This window comes from Rattus rattus, chromosome 1 (assembly GCF_011064425.1).
Source record: "Rattus rattus isolate New Zealand chromosome 1, Rrattus_CSIRO_v1, whole genome shotgun sequence".
Lineage (NCBI taxonomy): Eukaryota > Metazoa > Chordata > Mammalia > Rodentia > Muridae > Rattus > Rattus rattus.
In genome coordinates, this window is record NC_046154.1 from 29,039,194 (window position 1) to 29,052,198 (window position 13,005).

The window sequence follows — 13,005 nt, forward strand, 5'->3', positions numbered from 1 at the left end:
GCGTGACCTCCTGGTGGCCGTTCTGCTGGGGACCTGTCTCCTCACTTTAATAACTGTCTTAGTGACTTCTCTCATTGCAGAGCCAAAACATGCTACAACTTAAAGGAGAAAGGCTCGTAGAAGGTGCAGGCTGGCAAGGCAAGGAAGCGAGGGCAGCAGGAGCTTGAGGAGACGGGTCTCATGGTATCTGCGGTCAGGAAGCAGAGAGAGGAATGCTGGTATTTAACTTGACATCTCCTCTTTATTCAGTGTAGGACCCCAGCCCTTGAAGTGGGACCACCTACATTCAGGCTGGCCCTTGGAACCTCGCTTACCCCACCTGGAGAATGCCACGCACATTCAGAGCCTTGTCTTTGGCGATTCTAGCTGTGTCAAGTTGACAATCATTATCTGCCATCCCAAACCCCTATCCCGCACTTCCTCTGTGCAAGTAACACAACACACACCACCACACCCCGTTCTGTTTTACATACGTGTACTCATTGACGTCAAACTAAAGAGAAGTGTGGTAGAGATGGCCCAGTGGGTAAAGACTCCTGCCACCAACCCTGATGACCTGAGGTTGATCCTGAAACTCAGGTGGCAAAAAGAGAGAACCAACTACCACAGTCGTCACAGGAGTCCCTGAGCTCTGCATGTGTGTCAAGTGCCATGCGCACCCGCACGTGCAAACACATAGACACAGACACGCACACAAATAAAAAAATGTTTTCTTTTCGGGGCTGGTAAAACAGGGAAATTTTTTTTCTCTGCTTTTGTTTTGAAGACAGACCCTCACTCTGTAGACCAGGCTAGCCTCTCACTTACAAAGATTCACCTGCCTCTGCCTCCTGAATGCTGGAGCTAAAACTGTGAGCCACCATGCCCATCTGAGTAAAGGATTAGCCACTGAGCTTAAAGTTGACCGTGACTCCTCCCTCAGGATGCCCGGGCAAAGAGAATTGCCCCAAGTCCCAGAAGCTCATCTAATTACTTTATCTTCCCAACGTTATCCTTGCGTCTCATGTGGTGGCTTCATATGTCCCTAGACAGAAGCCTGGGAGACCTCTAGTCTTCCCGAACACTGTCACCAGCTCCAGCCCCTGCGGGCTTATGCTGTGTTTCCTGTCTCTGCTGCACATGCCCTTGGTCCCGCAGCGTCCCTCGCTCTCCAGTCAGCTTCCCACAGTTTTGAGCAATCTCTTTTAAAGTATAAATCAAAGTCAGCCATTGCACTGAGCTAAGCAGGCCTCTAATCCCAGCATGCAGGGAACCAAGGAAGGAGGAAGCAAAGTTCCAGGTCAGTTTGGACTAAACAGCAAAAGTCTGTCTGAAGTCATAAATAAGTAAATACATAAAAATCCATTCTTCTGCTCAAAACATAAAAGATATTGGGTTGTGTGGACTGGAGAGATGATGGCGCAGCTGTTAAGAGCACTGGCTGCTTCTTCCAGAGGACCCAGGTTTGATTCCCAGCACCTACATTGTAGCTCCCAGTCATCTGTAATTCCACTTCCAAGGTTTTGGTTTTTTTTTTTTTCCTGGAGCTGGGGACCGAACCCAGGGCCTTGTGCTTGCTAGGCAAGCGCTCTACCACTGAGCTAAATCCCCAACCCCATCCAAGGGTTTTGATGCCCTCTTCTGTCGTCATTTGGCACCAGACATAGATGGTGTACAAACATACATGTAGGCAAAACACCTATACATATAAAATATCAAACAAAAATATTAAATAAAAAGAAAGAAACCAAGGGAGCTGGACGGTCCAGAGGCTAAGAGTCTTGCAGAGGACCCGAACACATCCCCTCACCCATGTCAGATAACTCACAATGGCTTATAACGCCAGGTAGAGAGGGTCTGATGCCCTCTTATGGCCACCTCAGGCCACTGCACTTACATGCACATACCCACACAAAAGCACATCAAACAATAAATAAAGGTCAAACCAATAAATATTAATCTTTAAAAAAATTAGCCAGATAATGATAGCACAAACCTTTAATCCCAGCACTTGGGAGGCAGAGGCAGGCAGATCTCTGAGTTTGAGGCCAGCCTGGTCTACAGAGTGAGTTCCAGGACAGCCAGAGTTGCACAAAGAAACCCTGTCTCGAAAAACAAAAACAAACAAACAAACAAAATTAGGGAAGACTTAATGAATGGGAAGATGTGCAAGGGATGAGGACGGAAACACGTGCCGTTGTTAGGATGGCTGTTCTTTTGAGACTGACCCACCCACACACTCCGGACAACCCCTGTCATAATCCCAGCCGCAGACACTGACCAGGAGATCCTACAATTTATGCAGAAACGCCAAAGATCCAGAGTAGCCACAGCAATGCTGGGGCGCTCAGACTTGCTAATTTCCCATAAAGTCCTCAAGACATCGATATATTGGCGGGAGGAGAGCTGTACAGATCGGGAGGGCGAGGAACAAACCAGAAACGCTGGGACAGACAGCCCATGGGTACAAATCTCAATCGATTTCTCTCTGTATTGAAAGAGGAAAAGCCGTGGACTCTATCCCAGCAAAACAAAAACCAAACAAATAAAACACTGAAACAAACACCAGTTAAAAAAAAAATCCCGGGGTTGGGGATTTAGCTCAGTGGTAGAGCGCTTGCCTAGCAAGTGCAAGGCCCTGGGTTCAGTCCCCAGCTCAAAAAAAAAAAAAAAAAAAAAAAAAAAAAAATCCCCTCCACAGCCCATGTCATCTGATGTAGCCCATGCAGGGTAGCGGGGTGAGGGGGTGGGGTGGGAGGGTGTAGTTCAATGGCTGCTGGGCCAGTGAGATGCTTCAGTGTGTAAATGCACTTGCCACTCATGATGATATGACTGTCGTCATAAGAAACCACAATTGACTTCCACATGTGCACCATGACAAGCACACACACACACACACACACACACACACACATACACACATACTGGTGAGGTGGCTCAGCGGGTCAGTGTGTTTGCCACCAAGCCTAGCAACCTGAGTGTGACCCCTGGGACCCACACGGCGGAAGAGACAACTGACCCCTTCAACTTGTCCTCTGACATCTGCATGCATGCCATGATACACGAGTATCCACACACATACAAAAAACAAAACAAAACAAAACAAAACGGATACATACATACATAAACAACTGTGATTTTTCTTTAAATGATGCCTCTGCTCTTTGCTGTCTCCCTGTTTCTCAAGCCTATCTTCCCTGCATTTTTAAAAATCTCTTGGTTGCCTTCTAGTCACTTGCCTTGAGGGATTAATTGAAGGTTGACACCGACGTGCTGGAAAATAAACCTCGTTGCTTTTGCATTGGAAAAAAAAAATCTCTTTGCAGTGCCAGGAATCAAACCTGGAGCCTGGTGCATACAAGGGAAACCCCATACCACTGAGTCACGCACCCTCAGCGCACTGCTCCATTTAGCCTCAGAGAGCCACTGTCTCCCTAGTTACATCCAGGAAAGCCATGCTCTGTCTTTTCCACTTAGAAACCACAGGATAAATCTGTCTGTATTTTCTTGGAATTCCAAAAGAGTTTGGGATTTCTGCTAATTGGCTCCAGCTTGGTTCTTTGTAGCTTTTTTTCCTTTACATTGTGTGTGTGTGTGTGTGTGTGTGTGTGTGTGTGTGTGTGCATGTGCCACACAGCTCATCTGTAGAGAACAGAGAAAAGTTAGCAGGAGTTGGTTTTCTCCTTCCATCGTGTGGGTCCTGGGGTTTGGTTGCAAGCGCCTTTGCCTGAAGATCCACCTCACAATCCATGGTTGTGTTCTTTAGCCTTGCAGCTCGCAGAGTGTAATCCCAGAGTGATATTGCACGTGGCCTCAGACACCGGAACTTGCAAGGCTATGTATGGCCTATTATCCCCTATTCTGTACTAGAAAATTTCCATTTTCTCAGTCAATCGGCTACATTTCTAGTGTCCTCCACTCCCCTGAGCAGGAAGGAGACCATAGCCGACCCCTCTGTCTAAGATCATCCCTCTCTCTTCTTAGGACCAGAGACCCACCTTTGCACATGCGCATACTTTCTTCCCGGCTCTGACCCACTCTTATGCACGTGCGCATGCTTTCTCTCTCTCTTCCCTCTCTTACGCATGCGCGCGTGCTCTCTCTCCCCTCTCTGTACTCTTTTTAAGTTTTTTCCATTAAAAGACAAGCACAGAGCAGAGAGCGGCTGTCTCCTCCTCCTCAACTCCCACTCACTCCTCAGCAGAAGGAAGTCAATTTCTGTGCTGTCCTCTCCTGAAATTGCTTTCTGGAAACTTTCCATTTACTCTCAAATCCATCCTCAGCCTACAAGACCTGTCTCCTGTGCCAGCTGCCCTGCTGGAGCCCTTGCCCACTTGGTTCCCATGATGCTCTTGTTCTGGTTCTTCGCCATCACTGGCTGTTCTAGTTAAGGTAAAAAAGACAGGAATGTTGATTCCTCTCTCATGGAGCAGGAGGGAAGGGTTTCGGGTGTCATGTTTTTTGTGAATGATCTCCTAGTTGACATTGTCTGGGCCAGTTTGAGGGTAGCAATTCCTGTCTCCTGTGCCCTAATACAGGGCCTGTGCTGTGGTTTGAATGTGTCTCCCCAAAACACATGTATTTGAGGCCAGCCTGGTCTATAAAGTGAGTTCCAGGACAATCAAGGCTACACAGAGAAAACAAAAATACAAAACCACATCTAACACACACACACACACACACACACACACACACACACACACACACACACGCATACACGCATACACGCAGTCATGGTCATGTTTCTTGCCCCTTCTACCTTCTACCATGAGACAACATAGTAAGGATGTTTGGTCTGTGGATATGGCTCACTTGGTAAAGTACTTGCAGAACATAAATGAAGGCCTGGTTTGGATCTCCACGTAAACTGGGTGAGGCGCTGCACACCTACAATCCCAGAACTCTAGGGGCAAAAGGATCAGGAGTTCAGTTATTCTTGGCTGTATAGTAAGGTCAGGGCTAGCCTGGGCTACATATCAAAAGATAAGGAGGAGAGGGGAGGAGAGGAGAGGGAGAGAGACGAAGAGAGAGGAAAGAGGAGGAGAGGGAGGTGAGGGAGGAGAGAGTGGAGAGGGGAGGGAGGGGGAGAGAGGGAAAAGGGACGTGGAGAGAAGGAGAGGGAGAAGAGGCCATGGGATCCCACCCTTCAGAAGATCTTTTTTCTCTAATTTTTGTAGATTTTTTTTTCAGACTCAGGTCCTGTGTTATAGCAACAGCAAACAGATTAAACCCAGAACTGATGAGCTGTCAGAATCTCATTAGCAAGGAATTTGCTTCCTACTCAAAGACAGGTACCTGAGGCAGGGCACAGCAGAGGGCGGAGCCTAGGCTTAGGGGCGGCTCCCCCTGCTGCACATGCGCAGACCTTAAAGCGAAGCTGAGCTGCGTCTCCTGAGCGGGCTTGGAGGTAGGCCAGTTTTCCTGAGCTGCTGGCCCTTCTGTGACTGTCAGTTTCTGTGCTTCTACAACTCAGGCCTCAGGACTCAACCACACAGTGTCAGCATCTTCGCGGATTTTCGCTTTCCACCCACGGAGCCCTCTCTCAATTCACTCAGCCAAGTCAGAGTGGGAAGACGGGGCTGTGTGGAATTTCAGAGCTGAGCCTGGGGTGTGCTCTTTTCAGGTCTGGCCGTGGGACCTGGCCTGGGACCTCTCAGAGCCCAGCAATTCACTGCTGTTTCATATACACCTTGTAGGCATAGCCTGGAGGTGATTCCACAAAATGCGGTCAGGGGAGCCTGTTCTTTGTCTCTGGAGCCCTGAAGAGTCTGTGGTGAGCTCGGGGTGAGCGGGTGCTGCTGGAGCTGGTCTTAAACTTAGTGACAGCCGAGCCCAAGCAGCCAAGGGAACTGAAGCTGGTGGTTGGCAAGAGATCGTAAACTTCGTCCTAGTCCTTCCACTAAAATAGTTCAAGAAAAATCTAAATCCAATCAGTTTATGAAGTGAGGGTGTTCAGCGGCAAGCCCATTAGAATTAGGGTGCAGCACAGTGGTAAACCATGCACCTAATGTGTAGAGGGCTCTGGATTCAGCCCCCGTCCACAGCAGTAACAAGGAAATGGGCACACACACGTACACACCGGCACACAGAATTCTGACTGTAACTGGTGTCGGTGTAGCCAGGAAGCAGGTGAGTGCACACTTGAACCCTGAACTCAGCCATCACCACTGGTGAACCGAGCCGACAGGGAAATGCAGCTGGAATGGCCCATGGCTGCTACAAGGGGACCCAAGAGCCAAGCACACATATGACATATGGCCCGTCTCACTTCATATATGTGTGTGTGTGTATGTGTGTATGTATGTATATGTTTATATGTGTATGTGTATGTATACATATGTATTTAGATATATAGATATATAGATATATGGATGCAGTTGGTAGACCTAATTTGTATACAGATCCTGGAGCAAGGGAAACAGTGTCTAACCTTACACTGAGGCAGTGGTCGTGCGAATGCTAAAAACCAACTGACCACACCCATTACCTGTCTGACATTTGGCTGGTTCAAGACCTGGACCTCATCAGTCATGTCTGTCTCTGGTGATCTCCATTCCAACTCCGAGGGCATAACTCTTGTCTTGTCAATCTGTAACCTGAAGGACTGAATTGTGCCCCAGTTGATACATTTTACAACGCCACAATTGATATATTTTACAATGCCAGGGTAAAGATGAATGTGTGGAGAGAAACAGGTTGATGCTTAAATAGAAAGGCACGCACAATAGAGCAAGGAAGGAAACCGGAAGCCCCCAGAGTCAGATGCACATAGCCACACTCTCCTTCCTCACTGTATCGTCCTTTTCCACAGCCAGCAGCTCAGCTGGGTGAAGCTATCAGACAGGGGGACCTGTATCCCAGTCTCCATTCCTAAAGCCTTCCATGGGGGTTGGGGATTTGGCTCAGTGGTAGAGCGCTTGCCTAGGAAGCGCAAGGTCCTGGGTTCGATTCCCCAGCCCCGAAAAAAAGAAAAAAGAAAAAGAAAAAAAAAAAAAAAGAAAAAGAAAAAAAAAAAAGCCTTCCATGGCTTGGCTTTCAGGACGTGTGTGTGTGTTCATGCGCATATGTATATGCATGTGCGTGTGTGCGTGCTACATGTGCATGCATGCATGTGTACATGAGTGTATTGAATGCAAGTGTGTGCACATGTGTGTATGCATGCGTGTGTTCGTGCATATGTGTGTGTGCATATCTGTTTATGTGTGCACATATTCACATCTATGCAGAGACCAGAGGTCAATGTCCCAGAGATCAAGTGCCTTCCTCTACCACCGCCCTATCTTACTTTTTGATACAGGGAGTCTTCACTGAACCTTAGGATTTCTGGTTTGCCTAGACCGGCTGACTTGTGGCCTCCAGAGACCTTCCAGTCTCCTCCTCCCCGGCGTTGGGGGTTACAGACCTGTGCTACCTCATTGGGCTTTTACATGGGTGTTGAGGACTGGAACTTTGGTCCTCTTGCTTGGCATGACAAGTATCTTATCCACCTAGCCATCTTCACAACCCCTTAGAACACTTACTCCAGAGGTGCTGGTCACCCCTTTGCATCCCAGACCGACCTCCCCGTGCCACAGCGACCAGCTGCTACCGTGTCACTATTTTCCTGGATGCTCAGGACCAATCACGCCATCTCAGCTACAGGTTCAGTGGAAGAGGAAACCAGGTTGACCCTAAAATTCCCAGTTCAACACGCCCAAGTGTTTGCCCAGGTACAAGTGTTAGTTTAAAACAAACACCAGCCAAGGTCGCAGGGAAAAAGGAGCAAACACATTGTGAGTGGATTGCATGCCCGGTCTACATAATGAGTTCCCAGCAAGCCCTGTCTTAACAAAATGAGTGAGAACTGGCTGCTTCCCAGAGGGCCTGGGTTCGGTTCTCTGCGCCCGCATGGCAGTTCGCAGTCGTCTGTCACTCCAGTCCCAGGGGATCTGATGCCCACTTCTGGCCTCTGAGGGCATCGGGCACACCCGTGGTGCATAGGCACACACGCAAGCAAAATAGTCATAAAACAAAACGATCCTTCTTTTTTTAATCTAAAAAGGGGTGGACAAGTGAGCACCCTGTATGGTCACTGTGTCAGAATCCATTCCTGACCCTGCAGGACAGAACTGGAAGTTTCCACAATGTCTCCCAGTGTGCTGTCAGTGAGTGGGAAGGCCTGCCACTCTGGCCTGTTCCCACGGGCCTAGTTCATTCCCCGTATAATGAATGAACTTAGAGAACTCGTGCATAGCTGTGATGACAATACTTACCAGGAGAGTGAAAGGCCAGGATGCTGCCAGGCACTGCTGCAGACATTTGCTTAAAACCTGGGACAGAGGGGGCTGGAGAGATGGCTCAGTGGTTAAGAGCACCGACTGCTCTTCCAGAGGTCCTGAGTTCAATTCCCAGCAACCACATGGTGGCTCACAGCCATCTGTAATGGGATCTGATGCCCTCCTCTGGTGTGTCTGAAGACAGCTACAGTGTACTCATATACATAAAATAAATAAATCTTTAAAAAAACAAAACAAAACCTGGGACAGAGGGGTCAGTCAACATTGGCCCAAGCCACTCAAATGTCTGGGACTGGAATTCCAGCCTACACTGACCAGCTCCAGAGACTAGCCCTTTAGGAACTATATTGTGTATTCTCAGGTGTGTGCGCATGTGTGTGTATAAACATGAACATGTGTGGGCATATGTACTTGTGTGTAGACATGTATGTATACCTGTATTCACATGTGTATGTGTACTTGTGTGTACATGTATGTTCATGTGTGTGTGCGTGTGTGCAGTCGTGTGCGTGAATGTGGAAGCCGGAGGCCACTGTGTCTTCTTTGGTCTTGCTCCATCTTGTTTTAATTTTTACTAAAATCACACCTTTCATTTGTGTGTGAGGCCATGCACAGGGGCCACAGCACGCATGTGGTGGCTCCAGGACAGATTTTGGGAGCCGACTCTCCTCTTCCACCATTTGAGTCTCAGAGATCAAACTCAGGTCATCAGGCTTGGGGTAAAGACCCGTACACACTGAGCCACCTCACTGTCCCTCTACCTTCCTGAGACAGCCTCATGGATTTGGGCAGACCGCTGGACACTGGGTTCCTGAGACCCACCTGTTGCCAGGCACCGAGGTTATGGGTGCCACCCTCCATGACTTTTATGTAGATGCTGGGGATCGAAGCTCAGTTTCTTGGTTTGAGTGGCAGGCACTTACTCTCCGTCCCTATCCCCAGGGACCTGTTTTGTCCCTTGATTAGATGCCTGCCACTTCCTACGAGGCCAGAGACCTAAAGAGTGTTATTTCCAGGGATGTAGGTGCAGGTTAGACTTGAGCAGAGCCTAAGAGGCCAGGCAACCTAGAAGCAGGACAGAGGGACGTGCGGTTGACTTTTTTCTGCTCCTTGGGCTGGAGGAACGGTCAGTGGTCACATCCCATGGTTGTGGCTATGGCCTGCAGGGTTGCTCATAGATAGATATACAAGGTAACAGCTATGTGTAGCCGAGAGAGGGATGAGTCCTGAACCAGTAGTTCACTTCCTCAAAGGTCACTTTGATGGTGAGGGATGTAGGTCCATTGGTAGTGTTTGTCTAGCATAGCGATTCTCAACCTGTAGGCCACGACCCTTTGGGGGGTCACATGACCCTTTCCCAGGAGTCCCATTATCAGATATCCTGCACATCAGATATTTACATTATGACTCATAACAGTAGAAAAATTAGTTATGAAGTAGCAAGAAAAATACTCATGGTTGGGGGTTACCACAACACGAGGAACTGTCTTAAAGGGTCACCATCAAGAAAGTTGAGAACCTCTGGTCTAGCAGGCACGAAATCCCGGGTTCAATCACCAGCAGCGCATAAAACATGGTGAATGGGGGTTGGGGATTTAGCTCAGTGGTAGAGCGCTTGCCTAGCAAGCGCAAGGCCCTGGGTTCGGTCCCCAGCTCAAAAAAAAAAGAAAAGAAAAGAAAAAAAAAGAAAGAAAGAAGAGAGAGAGAGAGAGAGAGAGAGAGAAAAAGAAAGAAAGAAAAGAAAGAAAGAAAGAAAGAAAGAAAGAAAGAAAGAAAAGGAACCTGGGCCTGGGTCTAACTCACATTGCTGTTCTGTGGTCGTCTCCCAGGTCCTGTAGACTAGAATCTTCCCATTGGCTCAGAGCGAAAGCTATTGTGGTTAAAACAGCAAAGGAAAGTCCAGAATAAGCCAAAGGCACTTGGGAGGGGACAAGTTCTCATGTAACCGCCATTGGCTTCAAACTTCCTGTGTACCTGAGGATGAATTTGAACTGATCTCCTGTCTCCTCCTCAGTGCTGGGATTGCAGACGTGTGCCATTCACCATGTTTTGTTTTGGTTGTTTTTCGGAGCTGAGGACCAAACCTCAGCTAAATCCCCAACCCCTAGGTCCCTTTTCTTAACTGAGCCCTTGACAAAGGGCCAAGGCCATGTGGTTTTATAGCAGGAGTTGGCTGCTTTGGGTCTGGGTGCTGGCAACCTTAGATCCGTGCTGGAAGTTTCTGTGGCTAGAAAGGGGGATCTGTTCCTTGCTTTTAGCAACCCTGGGTCTTGTGATCGTTGGCTCCCCCTGGTTCCCAGGTCACTTCAAATCTCTCTTCCATGTTTACTCTATGCACATATCTGTTCCCCATTTTTTTTTTTTTTTTTTTTTTTTGGTATGTGTGATCTGGTGATCAAGCCCACCAGGCCTTGTACATTAGGTTCATTCTATGAGCCACATCTCCAGTCTCCAATTCCTTTTTAGACTGAACTCATTCATATCGGGTTAGGAGGCTATCCTGCTTCGATGACATCTAAATTATACTTGGGAGAACCCTGCTTTCATTCTGAGGTTCTGGGGGTTAGGAGACAGTTCAGTCCAAAACCCTTGCAGAACATCTGTTCTAATGAGTGGACCACAGAATCCTTTTAAATCCCTGTGGTTGTGACAGCGTGGGGCTGGTTTCCAAGCAGTCCCCGAAGACCTAGCATTTCCACCTCCCTAGGTCAGAAGCGTGGAGCTCTGGGCTTGCAATCTTTGCACTGGATTTTCTAATGTGGTTCTGATGGGGATCCCATGCGTTTTCAGCTCCGGAGACCCAGCACAGCTCTCTGTTTCGGTGGCTCCAGACAGGTTAGATCTTTAGATACACGTATACGTACACTAACTACAACTTCCAGGTTTTGTTGCCTGGAGAATAACGCTTGGCCCTGTCACCTCAGGATCCCACCGTGCCTACCGAATGCCCAGGATTTTGTCTCAGTGGCCACATTCCTTAAAGTCCTCAGGCCCAGCTTTGGGAGGTAGCTCGGTGGGCAAGTGCTTACTTTCCATGCGTGAGAACCTGGGTTTGTCCAATATCACCCAATAAAACGCAGTAGGCATTCCCTTTGCTTCTGACCTTGGCAATCCCGTGGTGAAATGACTGACTGGAGAAATCTGGACAACAGAAACACAAGCTAAGGAGCCGGGATGGACGGCTTGCCTGGTAGGACGCTCTCCTGCATGATGGAGCTCTGCATTCCATCCCAGCATGGCAGAATCCAAGTGGGTAGTGCGTTCTAATCCCACAGCGCCCGGGGGGCAGAGGCAGGAGGATCATGGCTTTTGGGTCAGGTGCCACTGCTCATCCCAGTCCCTCCGCCACTACACCCTTTCTTTTGTTTCCTCACCTGCTAAAAATCTTTTTGCCGGCTAAAATAAACTTTGATTTTAAAATAGGTTGGAGGTCGTCTTTGATAGTGTGTTGAGGTGAACTTCACCTATATAACCTGTCTCAAAAAAAAAAAAAAATACTGGGGTTGGGATTTAGCTCAGTGGTAGAGCGCTTGCCTGGCGCAAGCCCCTGGGTTCGATCCTCAGCTAAAAAAAAAAAAAAAAAAAAAAAAAAAAAAATACTAAAGTCACACACATGGTCTATAGTCAACATTTCTACCTTTGTGCTTTTGATTCTTCCAACTAGACTAAGGAATTTTAGGCATCTCAATTTCTGAGTGTAGGCCACCTTGAAGACTCAGTTTTATCCGGCCACTCAGCTGAGAACCATTCTTAGCTGCCAAAGTCAGGAACCAGACTGGATCCAGAGTGTCTTTGTCCATGCTGACCAATTCGACCAACAAGAACAAAATTTTCATTCTCTCATCTTGGTGACAGCGTTAAGAGTCAAATCCACACATTGCCAGGTTTCTCAGGAGAACCACGGAGGGTCCCAGTGCTGCGATCTCTCCGTCTGATGCTTGCACCTTCTTCCAGAGGCAGGGACCCTGACCCGGCTCTGCTGTGGAGGTAACGAGGGGGAGTAGCTGGGGTGTGGGGATGGGCATTCTCTTCCGAGGTGGTGACCCCAGGGTCTCCACACAAGGGAATCAGGAGTGCTGCTTCTGTGCTGGGAGGTCCTTTGTAGAGACAGCGGTTGATGGATTTACCCAGATCTGAGGGAATATTCCCTCTTCTCATTTCAGGGTCATTACAGGAAACCTGGCCTGACCCCATTTTGTTTCAGATATGTCAGACTTGTGGCTATAAGGGAAAAAGTTTAGGGCTCTACTGTATGTGTCTGGAAGCCCTCATTTTCCCACTCTGTCACCCAACCTCATTCCTTATGTGCTGGCCTTTCCCTGCAGATACTTGGTCTTGCATGGCAGGTGACTGGACTTTACCATATCCCAAAACTATGACAGCTTCATTTCCTTCAAACCCAACTTAGTCATGACTGAGCTAAGGTTTGTGTTGTTACTATTTCTGGTAGAACAACAGAAGTGACAGGGGAAAAAAAAACCAAACAAACCCAAAACTCTACCAATTTTAAGTAGAAACGGTTCAATGCAGGCAAACCAAGTGCTCACAGAAGAGTTGAAAGCCCTGAGTGGCTGGAGACTGTGTTTCTAGGTTCCCACATTATCCTCACATGCATGGGAGCTGCTACATCACCATAGAGACAAGGAGCCAGCTGGCTCTAAGAACACACACCAAACCGCTGCCCATGGCTGGGGCTGCCCTTCCACACCCCAAAAGCTACTGCTGACCCTGGACCACTGAGGAGCAATCT